This window comes from Dermacentor albipictus, chromosome 3 (genome assembly GCF_038994185.2).
Source record: "Dermacentor albipictus isolate Rhodes 1998 colony chromosome 3, USDA_Dalb.pri_finalv2, whole genome shotgun sequence".
Classification (NCBI taxonomy): domain Eukaryota; kingdom Metazoa; phylum Arthropoda; class Arachnida; order Ixodida; family Ixodidae; genus Dermacentor; species Dermacentor albipictus.
The window spans coordinates 59,632,751-59,653,455 of NC_091823.1; the positions used below are offsets into that span (position 1 = coordinate 59,632,751).

At 42.4% G+C, this 20,705-nt stretch overlaps 2 long non-coding RNA genes across 2 annotated transcripts in view; both read left to right on the forward strand.

Moving 5' to 3' along the window:
* The window catches only part of LOC135898751 (uncharacterized), a 133,694-nt gene that overhangs the window by 57,099 nt on the left and 55,890 nt on the right, over positions 1-20,705 (forward strand). The window lies entirely within an intron of this gene.
* LOC135898752 (uncharacterized) overlaps positions 5,943-20,705 on the forward strand; it is a 54,588-nt gene continuing 39,825 nt past the window's right edge. The window contains exons 1-3 of the long non-coding RNA XR_010563407.1: positions 5,943-6,065; positions 6,768-6,788; positions 7,955-7,998. This is a non-coding gene — a long non-coding RNA (uncharacterized lncRNA). The remainder of the gene's footprint in view (positions 6,066-6,767; positions 6,789-7,954; positions 7,999-20,705) is intronic.

Sequence of the window (20,705 nt, forward strand, 5' to 3'; positions counted from 1 at the left end):
GCTTGGGCTACCCATTCTTGGCCCGTTGGGTATATGCCACTGAGCATGTGCCCATTCTTGGCCTATCCTTCAGAATATGTATATGTCACTGTGGCACAAGGCGCACATAAACCTTCACTGCAGTTTATACATTTATGGCACTTCTCCGTGCCGCACACCTCTGATCACTGTTATTCACTCGACAAAGCATCACACATCGAATTTGTCGTCGGTATCACACTGTGTCGACGTCTCACACTGCGAATCAGCCAGGTTTTATGTGTGCATTTCGACATATCTTGTGAATGGTATAATACGTAAACAATAAACATGGCATAAGATTGAAACTGGGACCTCCGCGGCGCATAAACATAAACACTGCAAAAGGTTACAGGTTTCAAAGGATGGAACTGAGCGGAATTGTACGCATCGAATTTCGTCATACAGCACTTAGCCGAATCAATAAAACTTCGCTTTACAGAGATTACAGCACGAGCGTTGGATACGCATATCTCTTTCTTCTTTTACAAAGGTACCAAGCTCGCCATAAGATATGCTGCTTCTTTCGGCTTCTGTGTGTAGGGAGGAGGAAAACTCCATTGGGCTTAGAAAGTAGGAATGCGAGAATATGTAGGTCTGCAGCCATTGGAATGGCTCAAAATTTCGATTGCTAACCTGTGCGGCTGAAATTATATAACAGCCTTGCTAAATCCTTCTCACTGGGTCTGTTCGTGCTGAAGAGAGAGAGACAGGTAACGCCCGTTGCCCGCGTGCCTACTAAGCTTGAATCCAAAGCATAAATGTTTCACTGTTTTAAGGGCAAAGTGCACCTCACAACCTAAGCATTATGCGCACACCTTCATTTACACATCACATTTTTGCCTGCGCAAAAAGCTCAATCAACTGTACTAGACGCCGGCATGTAGCTCGACAGTATACTCCTTGGATAGAACAAGTATATAGGGCTGCGACAATCTTGAAGCCTGACAAAGCCAATGGTGAGCAGGCGCGTTTGCGGACAGCTTCGGATGAGCCAGTTGTCTTTATGATGCGCCACTGGGACACCTATTTTTATTAAGCTAATATGGACTTACGAACAGTTCTTAGCAATGTTAGTGTTTCACTTTTCTTTTCGCCATTTCTTCAGGTATATGTGCGCAATCACCCTTCCCTGAAATGTATCTCTAATTAAAAATAACAATGTCTGATTGGTTTTAAATGAAACGTGAATTTTTCTTGGTGCAAACGGAAGACTTCTATTAAATGGTTACTAAAACAGGACTTCAACACGCGTGTGACACTTCCGCCCATTACTCTTGGCTTCCTGACCTCACCTAGCCTTCGGTGTTTTGATTTCTGTAATGCTGTGGTCTGTGCTTGTTATGCGAACATCAAGCAGCTACAGAAAAATGGAATCAGGGTGCACTCCATGACATTATTGCCACACAGATAATTCAACAAAGAAAACCTACTTTTCTATGAAAGAGGTCAGCAAATAATAGGGTGGACTGAAATTACACGTGAGTCAAACTTTATCGAGAGTTACACAAGGTTGAGCTTTACGGTTAGGTAGCAGTAATTTCTCTCATTTTCCGAAGCACCTAACTGAAATTTCTGATAGTGATACGTCTAGTAACCGCCTTCCACCAGTGGTCCACGAGAAAAGATATATTTATAATGTATCACACTTATGACTCATCTTCTGTGCGCCTCAATATAACTACGAAATTGTTTTCAATTGATGATGACATTTTCTTTCCTGCGACTTGGAAAGCTTAGTTATGCTGTTCTGTCTATGTGTCTGTGAGCAACACTGTAATTTTCCTTTTACATATCACATTTCTTTCTTTTACTTTATTGTGTCCTTTACATTTGTTATTAGTGAATATCTTCAGATTTACTTTATGCTCATGCGGTGCCCTGTGGACTTGCGGACATAAATATATATACAATCATGACTAGTTAACTATGCTTTCGTATTACGTGCTGACAATTTAAATATGCTTAACCAAGATGGGTTATTTTTAGCGAACACTTCAGCAATGTTCAGCATTTCATTAAAGGCTCGCTATGATCGCTTGAATTCGAAAATTTTATTATTCTTACTGCGCGTTTTCGCAGTTGTCTGCAATATGTGAATGAACGAATACAAAATAAATTGAGTGCGAAATACGCGTAGGGAAGCATTCTCGTGTCTTTATATGCCAAGATCATCACGTCTTCCTGTTGCTAAAGCGCGTTTATTTCTAGAGTGGACGGAAAGCTAAAAGTACCTAGAATTATTTTCCCCTCACCAGCAATCCTACTCATTATCTTATGTTTCGACTTTTTCTTTGTGACATGTATAACTGCCGACGGGGCAACTTGTTCTGGCAGGTGGCTGCATGTCTTGCAAAGGTTTGTAGATGCTGCTTCGACATAAATCCTAATGTCAAAGATCCTTCACGCGCAACTGATCTGTGTAAAAAGTCACTTGCTTATCATTTTACAACGTTTCACCAAAGATTGCAGCGTAATCAATTCACTGGCGAATAGCACCGTACGCGAGAACACAAAATATCTACGTGATGCATTCAAGGGGTCAAACCGTTCTTGTCCCGTATAGGGATGTGTGCGAAAGTCGGCTGCACGACTTTACACTGTGATTCAGAAATTTGGTTCCCAGCAGGAAGTCTATCTGGGTGGTATTGTCTTACAGTGCAGACAAAAAATAATGCGTTAAGCGGAACAGCGATATCTTATGCCGCGTATTTCCTGTCCGTATAAATTTGTGCAAGGCACGTGATTTCTAGCAAATGAGTAAACTTTGCCTACTAGCCTGGCCTTAATTCTGAAATTGCAGTGCAAAACCTGGTTTAATTAGATTACTGGAGCACCCTTTCCACAAGTAATTATCAAAGATATCCTAGACTTCTTTATTAGACCTAAAATATGGGAAGTTTGTCCTCAGATGAGGCCGGTTATCCAAAAATTAACTTGAACAACAGTGTTCCGTCGGAAATACTGCCTCTTTGTTTGGGTGTCCGAGGGCTCTGTGCTTAGGCATATTCCTTTTTTCCTCTACATCAATCATTTTCGAGATGCCTACAATCAACTAATGCAATCATCTTTACTGACGGTCATTATACTAGTTTCTGCTTCCTTGAAAGAAGCCGTTACTACAGTAAATAATCAATTAACGTCGGTATCCAATTGGTTCGCAGCTAATCGGCTCTCACTGAACCGGTTAAATACAATATATGTCGTGTTCAAATCTTCACATAAATGTTCAAGTAAGAACTTGTAGAAATGAGTTGTAACAAGTAAGCAAAGTCACATACTTAGTCGTTGAGCTAGGCAGCGGATTTAACTGGAAGTCCCATAAAGACGCCATTTGTAAGAAGGTTATCTTACTCATGTTTTGTTTTAGGAAAAGCTTGAAAATTCTTTGGCCTAAACACATTGAAGTATTGGATTTCAATATATTCCAGTCGCAGCTCACACATTGTATTGAAGCCTTGGGTCTTATAATGAAAGCAGTGAAGCAGTATAATGAAGCAGCAGAAAGCAGACGCCGCTCTTCCAGACCTTTGTTCCAAACCAGCAGAATCCCACACACACACGTGTATGTACGTACGTATGTATGTATGTATGTATGTATGTATGTATGTATGTATGTATGTATGTATGTATGTATGTATGTGTGTATGTATGTATGTATGTATGTATGTATGTATGTATGTATGTATGTATGTATGTATGTATGTATGTATGTATGTATGTATGTATGTATGTATGAATGTATCGCCATGAAAATGCGTTGTGTAAATTCTGTTAGTGATCTTTACATATGCCAATTTGGAATCGCTGCATGTGTTGGGAGCTGTTCGAAAATTATTGCAATGTGCCTGATGTAACCTGATGTAATTGAATTTTCTGCATTATGTAGATATTATATCGCGAGCTGCGCAACCCTGAATTGCTGTTAATTTTTTTTTATTGTTATGTTTTCCGTTCGGTCCCTAACTAGTTTCTGGCTTTCTGTTTAGAACGTGTATACTTCAGCAGCAATAAATTCAAAATTCAAATTCAGATTAGAGGAAGGAAAGACAACAAACACAAGAAAAGTTATGAAGATGTAAAACACTGTCAAAAGTCTTTAACACTATGGCGAAACGCTAGGAGAGCAAGTCCGCTTATCACGAAGAAAAGAAATAACAAAGAGGCTATAATACTACAAGAACAACACAAGCATGAATAACAGGTCATGTGAACATAAAGGAAATTGAAATGCGTTCGGGAGCCCGTCGCATAATTCGACAACTGAACTCACTTTTCATGTGTGGTCTGCCATCGGGCATAGCTCTTTTTTCTGCTCCTGTAATTCTGATGCTGCATTTAACACCCAATTTGGCATACCTATGTGCTATTGTAAGAAACGTCTAATATGAATGACGTTTTCTTTTTCCGTACGAATTGCAAACATCGCGATTCAGTCTGCCTAGTTTCAGGCTTTGGTGGCTGAACTTCTGACTCTCTCCATATAATTGCTGGTATTATTTAGGCTGGTAAACCTTTATGCGCTGTAAGCTACACGAAAATGAAATAAACAGTAATGACTATTAGGCTGACCTTTTAACTGTTCGATCGATTATACTCGCATATTGGTTTGCGTTTACTTCTGTTGTTGTTGCCGCTCTTGGGAAAGTAAATCACCCGTCTTGTGTGATTTGCGAGTCGTTTGAAATGGCAAGGCTTACCCGAATGTTGGTTTACAACGTACAAGCAGATGATGGAGCTTTACGATCGCCTAAGGATTTCGAGTGTTTGCACTTGCAGTTAGAAGTATCGTTTCTTTTTACGTTGGTATTTTATAAAACACAGTGTCACAGAACCTTTATGGATCGCAGTGCAGCGAATTCTCAGATATTACAGCTGTGCGCATTATTGCCAAATGCATTTCAAGAATAGTTACAGAATCGCAACCTGTTGTATGCTTACAATGGATAACTGTTTGCAGAATGGCCTATTTTAGCATATATTGTGGAAGTTAAAATGGCAAAGACGGTTGTGTAGTATAAGTACAAAGCACACATTTATTCTCAAAAATTTGAGAAATGTAATGCAATAACTTTGAGATGGTTCCATATAGCGGGCTCTTTGTCGGGTGTTTTAGCATACCATTATCGATATCATGACAACACTGTCAGGCGGCAGCTGCTCACAGTCTGTGCGTCTATCCGCTGCCTATATGGGTTTGCAAAATTAATACTGATCGTACTAAAGACATGCTTAAGCCCACTGTGTTAATGTCTCTATCGAAGCTTCGCTAGTTTTTAGGTTTGGAATTTATTCACTCCTTCAGGTCAAGTATGAATCTCTCCGGTGTTTACATTTCATCAGTATACTATCGGCTCGACGCTACAAACACGGCTAACTGGGCACAACTTTCTGTAAACGAGCGTCAAGTTCAGCTACATTTTCATTTTATTTTTAGTTCACCGAATTTAGTTACATTTGAGGTTCGTAACAGAGATAATCAGTACCAAATAGAAATGTGGTGTTTAGAGCATGCAATGTCTGACAAAATTAAAGCCTGGCGCTCTGGAATTTTTACCGACAACTCAGGAAGCTCCCCCGCCCCCTCTTACAAAAAAGAAAAGAAAAGAAAGGACGCGGCATATAGTATTTTGTTATGTTGCATAAATATAAGTAAATAGTTATTCCAGCAGCTGCCGGCCCTGCTTCCGTGTCTTGCCCACACCATTCGCATTTATATGTCACTGATGGGTAACGTCAAAGAATGACCACCATTTTCAGTGCAAATCCTTGAATTCGCGATATGTTCATTGGGTTCATAACGCACCAGTCCGATGATACAGGTGGGACATCTAGCGTTCAGACAAGGGAAGCACATTCTCCTTTGTAGTTCACTTCCTGAACACGAGAGGCCGCCTCTGTATTGTGACCGACTGAAGAGCCAACTTTAGGCGGTGGGAAAACTGTAATATGTTTTTCAACGCTTGGTTGAAACCGCAGGAGTAACAGTACTACAGGCCTACAGGCACCAAAGTCTGACTGCCTCTGCTGATGATGGCAAAAACTGGGTATGCGAGATAACGAGCGTGTCCCGCTGTTATCGCTCCTTACTCTCTTGGCCTGCTTTGAAAACCACCCACTTCATATGTAGCACTCCTTCTGCCAGTTATTTACTATTCATGCCGAAGTTTCCTGTACTTGCATTTTCCACCCTCTTGTTTACCGATTCCCTCCACAACATTTTGGCATTAAGGCTTTTCCTGATGGTTTCTGGCAACGGTTCGTCTTATTCAGTAAATTTTCTTTCTTTGTCCAATTTTCGTCTTGACATTTCTTTTTCGTTTTCGTTTCATGCTGGTGCCTCGTGGCTTTATTACATATATGATGTTCGGCTATTAGCCGGCTATCGGTCAACCTCTCTCCCCACGTTTAAATAGGCATTTAAAAACCCATTTTTTTCGGAGTCTTTTTCTCTAGCCAGAAACGGTTTCATCTCCTTCATACTGATATCTCTCTTATCTCTTCTCACAAGATAGCCAAACTATCTCAATATTCAAAAGGAATGTACATAAACCCGGCAACTTGAAAAGACTTCATTTCGTAAAGCCCACTATTGTAGGCAGTATAATAAAGTACGGTCATGGAAAGTACTTTCTATCAATTGAGCTTTTATCATTCACATAAAGAAAGTTTATAGTGAAAGCAGGTTTGACTTAAATGACATCTAAGTTCTTATTCGCCGCTTTCTTTAAATGCACCGCTCCTTGAAGATGTTCGAGCCACTACCAAAGGTGAGTTGAACATTGACAATACAAAAGCTATTCAAAAGTAGATTGTCCTCATAGTTTTCTCCATGTACAGTTTTTACACCTTTCTTTGCTTACTTAGCGTTTTGCTTCGCTGAGACTTTGATACCGATAGTGTTTTTGGACGCAAGTCAAGGACTGGATGCATTGCATTCTTTGCATGGACACACAGTTCTCTACGTCTAGTTTTTTCTTTCGTCTGTGTTGATTTTTACGCTGCAGTTCAAAAGTGTGTCACTTTCTTCCGCTGCCTTGTTCTAAATTGAGGGACATGGTAATGATGATATGCGTGATGTAATCGACATGCCTCTTCACTGGCATTATTGTGTCAGTATTGACTTTCGTTCCTGCAAATTTATGTATTATGTTTCTTGAGAGGGTGACTCCTACTACATTTAGTCCCTCTCTGCTAACACCAACCAAGATCTTGAACCATACTCAAAGTTTTCACAATCGGTCTCTTCTGCATCACGCTATACAAATACGAGGATCCTCCTCGTAAAAAAATTAATTCGATTCTAGGATTTTACGCGCCGAAAGCGCTATATAATTATAAGGCAGGCCGTAGTGGAGGAGTCCGAGCTAATTTTGACCACCTGGTGTCCTTAAAGTGCGCCCAATACATGGTGCAGGGGACTTTTTGCACTTAGCTGCCATTGAAATGTGGCCGCCATGGACGGTATTTGATCCCACGACCTCATGCTTAACAGAGCAACACGTCATAGTCACAAAGCCACCATGGCAGATTCTTCCTCTGTGTGATTTATTTACTTATTTGTTTATTTACTTATTCATTTATTTATTTATTTATTTATTTATTTATTTTATTTATTATAAATTTTGCCAACAAGCTCAATATGACGCCGGCTTCTGCTCAATTAAATTGCTAAATGTGTGAAAGGGGATGATTGATGGAATGAAGAATTTCTGCTATATAGCTGTTCCCAGCAAACCGTGGGGCAGTCAATTGCAATTAAGAATCATAATAAATGAAGTAATGGCATATAGATAATGTATATCACATTCCTCGTAGTCTGACGGTTGGACAGCAGAAAATCGTCTTCTAGTATTCACTAACACTTCGGAGATGGTCACTTTAAACAAAAGAACAAATAGAGATAAAATAATGGAGTTATCGCACTGTTTTTCAGTATTGCACGAGTGACATCATGGATGATCAAAGTCGAATACACAGGTAAGCACAATATCACACTTGCGGAACCGACAACAGAGAAAACTAGAATATCAGGAAATAAAACGCGCTGACAAACACAAAATACAAAGAAGCTTCGCTGTATATTAGTGATTCAGTACCCCCTCCTTTCCATTTTTTCTATTGCTCTCCCCCAGGCTTTCGTATGCTAAAAGGTGGGTAATCAAGTCATTTCAAATCAAAACCAAACCAAGTCAATACCTGTCTTCGAACGCGTGTCAATAAGAATTTATTAGGAGGTTGTTTTTTTTTTACATTTTCTCACAGGTGTCTATATTCGCAGCAAGGCAAAGGTGCACAAACTATGCAGTAGAGAAAGCTACCTGTATGTACCGTTGATTGGTTTATCACAGAGTCCATGATATTCAACGGGAAATGTGTGTGGATCCTCGTCCTAGCTAACGTCAGCCAAGGTGCTCAAATAAAAAAAAAGAATAAAAAATCACGGCGCCAGGTGTGATTATAGGACCTACGGTTTCCAGTCGCCAGAGGTCTGAGGAGCTAACACCGTAGGTCTTGTAGTCATATCTGAGAACAATTTTTTGTAAGCTTTCGTTTTGTTTGAATAGCTTGGCTAACGTTGGCTGGAACACCCTATAACTATAAAATATGCAGTTCGCTGAGGTGCCGTGAAAATATGATACTTGCAGAATTGCTTTATCCTTTAACCTGCGTGAGGTCAACACGAACAAGAATAGTTGCGCCAGAAGCACTTTTGTCGGACTCAGTGTTTCCAGGGGCATCAACACGCCCAAGTCTCCTATGTAATTTAAACGATTGCCGTGACAGCTCTGCTTTGGCTGTTTTATCTACGCAGCCATCACACCTGCTAGTATTCTCTCCTTTCTTTTGACTTTCCAACAATGCGCGAGACAATTTGAGACTGAAAAAAAAAGAGAAAAGAGTGTGCTCGCTTTATTTCTGCATTGAATTTCATTCGATAATCCTAGCATGTTTGTCACAGCACACCGGGGATTGTTAGTTCGCAGCATCTTCAGAGCATGTTCTGAAACCGGCAAAAGTTATCACCGAAGACATATTTGCCGCAATGAGGAGGTACAAGAATGACGACACGGGCTGCCTGTGTCGTCGTAAATATACATTCCTCTTATGTGAGTCCTCCTTGGCGCAAATATTTCTCTCAGCAAATACCAACTAGGCCAAAATGCAGTTTCTTTGATCACAAAGCATTTGACAAGAAGTTTAACAGTCAACTCCGACACCCTTCCCTGAGCTTAAATTCGAGCTCAGGGAAATACACTTAAAGCGAAATTAACATTTCACAACCTTTTGGGCCCTCTGCTTGTTCAGAAAGGTTGTTCCTGTCAATTATTTACGTCGGAAAATAGGAATATTATTTATTATTATTATTTGTTTTGAAAACGTATATGAAATAGACAGAAAAGGGAAAAGACGGACCAGATTGCTAACATGGATCACTAGCTGAGACTCGGAGCACCGCCGCGTCTCAGAGGGCACAAAAGGTTATGAAATGTTAATTTTGCTTTGAGTGTATTTTTTTAAACGGTGCAATAAAGTTAGAAAAACAGAAGTACCTTATGAACAATATTCTTCTAAATGTATATGTGAAGCTATTTATTTATTTATTCACTCATTTATTCATTTATTTGTAGTGTGATTTTGTACAAGATCTTCGCAGGTAGTAAATGTGCTAAATCTAGCCAGCAATGACAGTTGCAAAGCATATTGCTGTTGCTGTGCAAAGTAAATTGCTGACGCTTAAATAGAACGATTGAGGGAAGAATAATGTGCAGGTACTAATGTAAGCGATGCCATGAAAGGAAATGCATTTCGAGATGTGGCAATAAATCCTGCATGTGTTACTGCTTGTTCAGAAAGGTTGTTGCAGTCAATTATTTACGTCGGGAAATAGGAATATTATTTATTATTATTATTTCTTTTGAAAACATATATGCAATAGACAGAAAAGGTAAAGCGAGGAGCACGCTGACGACATACCTAAACAGTTGTTATGCGGCGTTAACGAGATAATTGCTAGAGGATGCCTACGTCTAGCAGCGCAACCTGGTTCAAAAGTGCAACAGACCATGGCTAGTAGAGGACCAATAATTCCTTATATGTTGAGCTTATTATATTGTAGTCGTTGACGAATGCGTAGCGTTATCGCAATATTTTTGACAACCATGTCCCGTTGCTATGAAGTTTCTGTGCTACTCGGGTCATTTCTCTACATTGTTGCGGTGTACTCTGTCCTTTCTGTGTCGTAGTCCTTGCGTGTGGTGGTGCTTTGTGCACACCAAAAACGCCAGGAATCGTGACTGGTGGTAAGCGCGAGCTGGAGATTTAATGCCATCTGCAACACGGCTAATCAATTGAACACCATGCCGAACCTAGTATGCGCTGTGTGAAAGATGCAGAAAACTGCGAAAATGTTCTTTTTATTGGAAACGTTATAACGTTATCTGGATTTTTTCGTATCGTTGAGCAAGATTTCATACAGCGTGTTCATTGGAACTTCGGCTCCAGCGTTGACAAACAAGTCTCCATGCGTACGAGGTTAAGTTTTTTCAGTGTCTGCTTACTGCTATACACCAGCCAAGTGTTCAAAACTGGGTTTTGGTTGGTCATTCCGCCCGTAAATTGTAATCACTGCCCACCGGCAACTTGCGTCATCGTCGTCTTGTCATCACTATCGTGTAGTCATCGTCAGGCCACTACATAATCCTGTGCGTCACCTTCACCACAGGACTGCTATGGCTACTTCGCATATGACTGAAGACTTTTCCTCTTGTACTCGGGATAAGCCTGAGCGCGTATCTATGTCCTATGAGTCATGAACACTCTTGGCCCTCTTGGAAAAAATACAAAAGCCAGAAAAAGAGGAGATTTTGGCCGGATGTAAAAAAAAAAGAAAGCTTTGCGCCCAGGTAGGTGCTCAAACTACTGTCGTGCATGGCTGAACAATGGCAGCGATTAATGTGCTCTTATATCGCAGGCAGGACGGCGCACGAGGAAAGTGCACTTAAGCTGAGCGGGACAAGGAAAACTGAAAAGGAATATTTCGCCACAAATTCGATGAAATAATCGCGGCTTTTATTTTCTCATTAAGTATCACATAAGTAGGCGCGTATTATTATGACATATGCATTTCTTTACTCCGTCTGCATTTCGAAATCGTAAGCTGACCTACAACGCAAAGGATATCTGAGCATTCAGAGCATTAGACACACTCTCCATGTGTATTACATGTTCCTAGAACAAACGTTTCATAAGAAGCCAACAAACACTGACACCAAGGACAACATACGGGAAATTACTCGTGCTTGGTAAATGAAATAAAGAAACGATAAATTAATGGAAAATAAAGTGAATGGAAAAACAACTTGCCGCAGGTGGGAAGCGAACCCTCAACCTTCGCATTTCGCGAAGAGCATCGCACGCGAAATGCGAAGTTTGTGGGTTCGGTTCCCACCTGCGGCAAGTTGTTTTTTCATCCACTTTAATTTCCATTAATATATCGTTTCTTTATTTCATTTACCAAGCACGAGTAATTTCCCCTATGTTGTCCTTGGTGTCAGCGTTTGTTGGCTTCTTATGATATGACTAACAAAAATCGGGCCCCTCGGTTAACCCCCTTCTCGTTTAGAACAAACGTTACCATTCATAAGTGCGCGGCACTGAACGTGGCAGTAATTGTGACCGCTACCACACTGGGCAAACAACGCTTAATCATGAATGTGTCTTATAATATTGCTCGCGTGCATAAATGCCTAATTTTTGCATGATTATACTAAAAGATGTTGACATCCGGAGACGTTGGCAGCTGCTACATGTAAACGCAAAAAAAAGATACATATAAGCGACGCTCGTAAACAATTGCGAACTGCTAGCACTCCAACAATGATATACAGAGGTCAGACAAGGCATAGAACATAACAAGATTATACATGAACCAGACACCGACAAAATATCAGATATAATATCACAAAAAAGAGGAACAGTTTCACTGTTTCCTTATTATTTGCACCACTCAGAACGCGGCTGTTCACTTGTATCTGCCCTAACACTGGGAGACAATATCATTACGCCGCCTTGCGGCCGGTGGCTCTTAAACGGGTCACTTATTACAACACTTACACAAGACATGCTCTGTTTGTGCGCACGTATGTACAGATGGTTCGGTTACTGCTAAGAGCTCGTCCAGTGCGGTCGTCATCCCATCAAGACTGGCGTCGATCAGATTCAAGTGCTCTTATGCCACAATAGCGAACTGAGCGGAACTTGTGTATCTCAGAGTCGCGGTCGACTACATACATCAGCAGCCACTTAACCATCAAGCCATATTTCGTGATTCCAAGGCAGCACTCCAAACATTACAGTCAAGCCTACTTATCGGCGTTCTTGAACAGCTGGTATTCTAAATGAGGGAATCTCAACACTACGATATTAAAAATGGGCACATAATCAAATTTCAGTGGCTGCCGGTTCATGGCGGCATCACCGACAGCGATAGAGCCGACGAAACACTGTATTCCGAACACCAAGATGTCCAACATGTATCTGTGCAATCATCAAGGCCTGATGCAATGAAATAGGCAACTTTGCCTACTTACTCAATGCAATGCATTAGAACAACGGGAATTCAGCGGTGTGGGTCAACTCACGACTGCCATACACTTTACCATTCATAGTGCATTCGACTACCACCTAGCCTATCTCGATGTAATGCAACCTTATTGGGTCGCTTGTGGTCGGGCGTCCCTTTTACGAACGCCTACTCTTTCCGTATTGGCATAATGGACATCGTGCAGCGTTTGTAATTGCGACCAGAATGTCTCCTCGACAGCCCTTCTTCTAACGATTACAGATAGACTTCGTGTGCCGCTTTAAGCATACTGGACGACAGAGCGTTCACAGAAAGAAATTGCTGACTCTCCCGTAATCGAGAGTAGATGTAAGCATGAAATGGCAACCGCTAAAGCAGATTGGTTGGAGGTCATACTATAGCTGCAATCTTAAAAAGGGTGTACTGCATGTTCGCAACAGTACACTACTCCACACCGCACCATGCCATATTGCGTACTGGTACATATGGACGCTGCCCAGCTAGATGAAGAAAACCGGCTGAAGGCGACAGGACAGGCAGTGAAAGAAGCGAGAGAAACAGAGCGCACTGCCCAGCTAGAAGAAAAGAGCCTGAAGGAGGCGCCACGCAGCATGGCGCCATCTCTCAAGGTGACGCAAAACCCGTGCCGTGGAACTCACGGACCGCTGGCATTCAAAAGAGTACAGGCAACCCTGTCTCAGCTCCAAAAGATGACAGTCAAGTGTATGGTGCCCTGTATCTGCGTTTTGAACTTCGCTATTGGAAACGACAAATAAAACTTCAGCCTACTAGAAGTCACAGCTTGAGCGATATTGCGAAAAAACATTAAGAAGTACTCGAAAGCAATATTTATTGTAAATCATTTAGGCAGTAATTAGAATGCGCCCCTGTGCAAAGGGTTGGCGACCAGAGACCGCACTTGCTTATGTTTTACTGGTTGCCCGGATGATCTCGGTTTGTTCTCGCAATTTTCCCAGATGTTGTCATCTGAGTGCCCGGATAACAGATCTAGCTTTTGGCTCAAGGTCACTTGAAGGTCGCCGACAACGGCAGCTAAAAGTATATCATGCTTTCAAATGCTGGCACCATGATATGCGCAGTAGATCGCAAGAGCGCCATTGAACTTTTTTGAAGACAACTGAGCTCCATGACTGCCTTTAAAAGCGCCGTGAACACTATTATGTGTGCGCATGCATCACTCGTTATCCATTTCTTTTGTCTTTTTTTTTCCTTTTTTCCATTTCCTCCTGATTAGGGTAGCAAACCAAGTGCAACCTGGGTAACCTTCCTGCCTTTTCTTTTATTTCTTTTTCTCTCTCACTATTTTCCACGGAGTCTTCTAGAGAAACATGTTCGTGCTTTTGCGCAGCATTTCTTGGCCACAAACCCAGCTGGATTTTATGCCACTGGGTCTCTAATGAAGCCTCACTAGTTTCAACACCAGTCTGTGTATTGTTCTCATTGGATATGCGGCGCTCTCAAAGACGTTGTGTGTTCTCATATGTATGTGCGCTTCCACAACGAGGGCTTTCATCACAACCAGTGCAGTGTAGAAGATATTTCTAGTAGGCGATAACCAGTCACAACGGGGAACAAATGTCCACGCAGGTCTGTTCAGCTCTTTCGGTATATGAAATGCAATAAGGGATCGCGTGATTATAATAAGTATGAGTTGTGCTATTGGTAATTCCAGAATCCGTTACTTGTGCTACCAACACTGTCCAAATAAACACAAATGGCTGCGGCATCCAGGTTCACGGCGGCTCTTTCGCTTGGTGCTGTGCTTACGTTTCTCTTTTGAGGGCTCCTCATCGACGTGTTTCGTGGAAGTCGAAGGGTCCTTGCTGCCGACCACCTTATTAATGCGAAAGGTTTATAGGGCTCATGAAGCAGAAAATCCGGCAGTGTGGCCGGAGATCGCACAAAAAGTCACGTTGTGACAGAGACTCAATACGTGCTACATGACAGTGTTTTTCCGAGCGTCAATGAAGCCCACAAATGCACGCAAAATTGCCGCTGTATACTGTCCGCTCGAGGCACCTTGCGCGTATTCGCCGGCTTCTTACACACTTAGAAAATCACTTTCATGTATCACGTATTGAGGAACAAAAAGCTGTATGGGAAGCTTTTCATGTCGCTTTACAATTTTCTCATTGACACTTTTCATCAAACTATAATATTTCAGAAGTTGAATAACTAATTAGGAGTAATTATCTAATTCGGTGGTATGAGAAAAATAGTTTGATTATCTCCAAGCGACGGCAAACAACATTACCTTTGTTCTGCCCGGCTATGTGGCATTTACATATTTTTAAACTCTGGCTAAAATTAGCTGGGACACTAAGTATCAGCAGCAACCTCTCTCGTGCTAAATGCGGATATTCTGCGCTGACATAACGAGGCTAAAAACTAACGTTACCTAGTCTGGTGTCTTGGGATAAAAACAAATTATAGTTCTTATGTAGGCCGGGATCCATCTTTTTTTTTTTTACACTTAGGTGGTGCGTGTGATAAGGTCTTCTGCATCCGATGTCTAGCGCTTGTTCATGCTCGCAATACGCAGTTGTTCGAGGTAGGGCCCGGATTTAGGAACACAGAAGACGCCTGGCACCAGTAGGAATTTTCAAACTGTGTAAAACGTGAGAAGTGAACAGCAACCAATCGGATCAAGTTGAGTTTCTTGCAGCAAAGTTTTTTACAAGTTCCAAGAACTCGCACAAAAGACTACTCGTCATCGCTCGTTGATAACTAAAGTACATTACATCTCTTAAATTATTCTTAGTGTCACCGTGTAATTGGATAAACGGATAGCTCATTTCGTTTGGGAAAACTCCGTTGATTGGTGGAATGCTGTGGTGGGGAGGCTCCGGCATAATTTTGCACATCTAGGGTCTGTTAAGCAGCAACCAAACAAAGCGCGATAAGTGGGCGTTTTTTCATTACACTCGTATTGGGATGCTGGTGCCGCAGCCGGAAATCAGAACCGCGACATCGTGCTCATCAGCAGAACGTCATAACCACATATACAGTGAGGTACGAAAACTCCATTAATTCCCATAGCAAGACTACCAAGAAATGATTTTAACAAGTTCAAAACGTGTCACATATAGAGTTGCGGACCCGGCCAGAATCTGGTTCTTTTTCAATGTTGCTTTCGCGTCTGTAAAGCCCATACTACTCTGCATGCGATGCGACGTGGTTGCCTTTCTCTTCTTTTTTTTTCCTTTCTTTATTTCCTTTCACTACATTCCGTGTTCTTTTTTTTCTCCACTTCAAGCAGGTAAGCTTGAGGTCTCTTTTAGAAGACAATTGCTAGGCCACTTCTCTTTCGGTCAGTGTTGTGTTTATATATGTTTCCACGTTTAATAATAATAATAATAATAATAATAATAATAATAATAATAATAATAATAATACGAGGGTGGATGCAATATAAACGAGATTCTCACTTTATATTTATTTTATTGGTACTAAGAAGTAAACCAACGGTACAGAATTTTTCTAGATAATTTCCTGATTTTTAAATGTCTTTTTCCGAGAAAGTCGTTAGCTTTTTGACTCTGTCTTCATGAAATTAAGTGGGTGTTGTCAGCAGCCATTTGCGCAGCACATACTCCTCCACTGCATAGTCTGGCTCGAATCACTCTCCTCCCAGAGATTCTTTCGGTGGCTGAAGTGAGGAAACGATGAGCAAAATGAGAGCAAAGTAAAAGCGAGAGCCAACATTTTGATAAGTTGACTTGTCTTTTTCAAGGCAAGCACCCGACTAGTCCACTTGTCGAAATGTTGGTTCCCGCTTGTATTTTGTTCTCGTTTTGCTCATCGTCTTGAATTTCCATTTCCCGCCTTCCCCGTGTTTTCTCCAAAAGTAGTTAGGTCAAATGGAGATAAGTCAGGACTATAGGGAAGGGGTTCCAGAGGTGTCCAACGTATACTCACCTTAATTAGGCGCATGCGACAGCTGCAGTTTGTTGTCTATCGTTGTCGTAAAGAATAAGCACTTTACGCATTGGTTAGTGACGTCTTTCGAAGCGACAAGCAAGCTTAACTCACTCAAAAGGTCGTAGTAATGTGCAACATTCATGGTGTGACGATCGCACAAGAGATCAATGTACAAAATTCTTCGGTGGTACCAAAAAAAAAACTGTTTTAAGCATCTTACCAGCTGACAACCGAGACTTGCTCGTCCGTGGTCAACGATCATGGCTCTCGTTTTCAACCTCTTCACGGCCTTCCTCCGACTTTTTTTTTTTATGCCAGTCAAACATACGCGCACCTTCGACAGTGTTTGGAACCCGAGCCGGGCCGTCAGTCTGTGTACTATTTCGATCGTGTTTATGTGCCCTCACGAAGACGAAACTTAATAATAATACGCTGCGCAATCGATGGGTGTAATTCGTATGACGGGCTGTATGAAGGAATGTAACGAGATCGGCTGGCGGGTCATGTGACTCCTGTCTCACCTTCTTAACACGCCCTCAAGCGGCAGCACGCGCCAATTCCCATAGAACGGGCTCTACAAAAAAGCCTCGTTTATATTTGGTCCATGGAACCTCTTTGATGATGATGATGATGATGATGAATTAAGTTGAAAAAAATCAAGAGTTGGACGAAATCTCGTCTTGTCGGGGAATAACTGCAAAATAGCAAGAGAAACAGAGCGCCGACCAAAGTGACGTGTAAAAATTCTTAAACGTTTTGCTTCCGCACGGGAAGCCTTGTCCACTGAGTTGAGAGGCATGAAACCTTCAGCTTAAATCCGCGTCAATAATCGCTTCGAGCATCTTGCGTATCTTGGCGGGAGATTGCCATCGTTTCGGTTAAGCGTGTGTGCGGTTGTTCGGATAGTCAGGGATTCCAGATTCTGTCCCTTCGTCCTGTTCTTTTCTCGGGTGATGGCTGAAGCTTGGCGCCAGCTGAAATCGTGTTGGTTGGTTTTTGCCTGTTCAGCGAACGCCCTGGAAGCGACTCTTTTTCTTTTTCGCATCGCTCATGTGCACTCTTTTAGGCGCCGCTCAAAATTGCCACTTTGACCAAAGTAGACATAATTGCAGTCCGCGCATGGTATCTTATATACAACGCCAGGGAAGATTTTCATAGTTTGTTCTTGGCGTTGAAAAGCTCGTGACGTAACTTGCGGCTGGGTACATGGGTGACTTACACGTTACATTTACGCAGTACACGTGATAGAGCTTCGCTGATGCCGGGAACATGCGAAATGGCGTCGCGACGTTGGCCGGGGGCATGACGTGGTTCCGTAGGTCGCGAGGCTCCTTTTTCTCAAGAAGCAATAACGTTTTTTGGGTAGCTGCACGCGCCGAGCTCGCTCTGTACATAACTCGCTCGCTCGCTCGCTCTGTACATGACGCTCTGTACTCTGCACGCGCCGAGCTCTGTACATGACTTTTCTTTTTTGTCTAAGAACGGCAGCGGTGCACTAGTTACACCCCCTTGCTCGTAAGAACACTTTGAAACTGCGTACGTCACCACATGTGAGTGACAACGTTTGTGTCTGACTAATCCATGGAGCTTCAATCACCAACGAAAACTGTTATTACGCACCGTGCAGGTTCCAATTTTTGTGATGAAAAGAAACGTGCGGTAAAACACTCTTTACGCAATTGTTCTTCCTTCAAAGGGTAAATAGAGGTATGTTGAATTATCATAGATACAGTTTTGACAGCAAACCATTCTGGGAAAGCAAGGCTCTACCTTGCTGTGTCCACAACCCCAAGAGACAAAGACACTGTGCTGGTTTGTAAAAATCTTAGGTCACAGATGATTAGTCGGATCGGATGACGGGTTGGGTGTCTAGTCGTCACAAGTCTGTGCAATGCTTACAATTTCTTTTCCTTTTTCCGTTATCCTATCTCCGAATTATTCACCTTCTCCACGGCATTCTAGCCGACCGGACCCAAACTTTTCCCCATCTCTTCCTGCTGTGCTGTGAATAGGTCGAGGTTTAAAAATACCCCGGCTTCTCCATTTAGATTAGTTCCGCTATGAAAATGAAAAGGGGTGAAATTTTCCCTTCTCGTTTCTTTCTTTCCCAACGCAGCGTACAAAATCGTATGCGTATCTTGCCAGCTCCCTCACCACTCCATCGTTCTTCTGCAAATTCATAGACTGCCTCCTGCAAGAGTTAGCAATGTAGCAGCAGCAGCCTTATCCGTGTCTTGATAACATTACCATTTTGCTCTTTAGTGCCGCTGCCTAACAATAACAAGTGCCGTCAAAGCCCTGAAAAGCACAAGAGCCCTGTAATGTAAAACTATTCCAATCTGTTTTTATTCTGATCTCTGGTTTCAAATTTATGTAACCGCCAACGCAAGTTTGAACAGACAAATGAAACGCTCTCCCCATTTATAGGAGGTCACTTTTGTTTGCTTTCAAAGTGAATAGCATCGCCTTACTTCACATGTATTTCGTATCCAATTGACTGACCAGAGTCGAGGAGGCTAGCGCAGTTCAAGTGGATAACCTGATGAAGAGAGTAGTACCAGCTTCTGCGAGTGGCCCGCTTCTTCTTGCTTAGCTTTCTGTGTCTGGTAGAAAATTGTGGTGGCGTGCAACGGAAGGGTAAAAATGCAACTAAAACGGATCTTCGGCGAAGAAACTTTGGCAAAGCGATATTGTGTACGTACTATAGGGCTCAAAATCGTTACAATGCCAAGAAGAAATGCTTATTATGAGCAAATAAATCTATTCTCCTGGGCAGCTCCGAGTAGCCAGTGTATAGAGCGACCGGAGTGCAACCATGTTCTATGCATTTCGTGACAAGACTCTCTCTGGCTATTAAAAAAAGAAAACTAAGTGTTGTTCGGCATATCATTGGATCGTTAATGCATACACGTCAATATGATGCGGTGGGTTAGCATGGTATTGTAACGTCGCGTGACAGAAAGGCGAAGTGGGCGCATCCCAAAACTTTTGGTCACTTGGGGAGGGCTGATAGTGAAAATAAAGGCATAGCACCGGAAATTATTATTTTTAGTTTGTTCGGTCTAGTCATGCCTAATCAATGTGTCATGTCATATCAGATGAGCTATCGTGGTTTTCCTGACGTCACATGACAGACAAGCGAAATGGGGGTGCCCCGCAAAAATTTGGACCAATCGTGAAGGGCTGACTGCAGAAATCTAACAGAAAAGTTTGGTATAGCTTTATGCTATAGCGCCCCAATTATTGGAAAGATCATCACACTGATTTTATGTACTTTATTTGGCGATGTCATGCATAGATATACGCTTGTTTTGAGAAAACTCCCCTGCTACTTCCTTACGGCGCGCGTTATTGCAATGCACACGTTTAGTTTGGTCTGTCGTGGACAACGTTTCATTGAAACTTAGTTGCAAGTCGAGAGCCCTACCTTCAACTTATGCTTGTCCTTTCTTTCGGTTTTCCTTTTTCCTGTTCTGTTAGCTGGCATTCCCTTGCTATCTACGAAATTGCCCAATGACCTACCCTCAATGGCAATGCTGTTTTAGCTTTGCCCTACAAACAAGTGACAAATACGGGCGTGTTCATGTACTGACAAATAATAAAGCCCGTTGGGATGCGCCATCTAGCCATGCATCTCTTACCGCCTGATTGTTACGTCACCCTTCAAGGATTTCAACGTATGCGCGTCGCTTGCGATCATCGCCTCAGCGCTGCGAAGACGTCTCGAATCATCGCGTCTGCGGCGTTGAAGCAGAAGACTCCGCGGGCGTTTTTCATCGCTGTTCCGCTACGTTCTTGACCCGCGGCGTCCGGCTGATGCTGCTAAGGGCCTCGCCACCGCATTTGTGGAGGTCTCCCCGCTCCCGCTACACATTACATCACCGGCTTTTCTGTTGGCCGTCCCACATTCTTCTCGAGGCTGCCGCCGTTAACTCGCGTGTTCTAAGGACCTCGCCGGCTTTTGACACCACGTAATTCAGCGATTGCCTGTTCTGAAGCCGGCGTTTGGAAAGTGCTTTGCGAGAGCCTTTCTTTTTTTTTGTGCCGGGTCTTCTCTGCCAAAATGTGATCAATGTAACATCACTTCGAGCTTCCTTGAACGGCGTTTAGTGTACGTTCCCTGAAGGGTGAAAACGATGAATGACTGCTTTCGGCATTC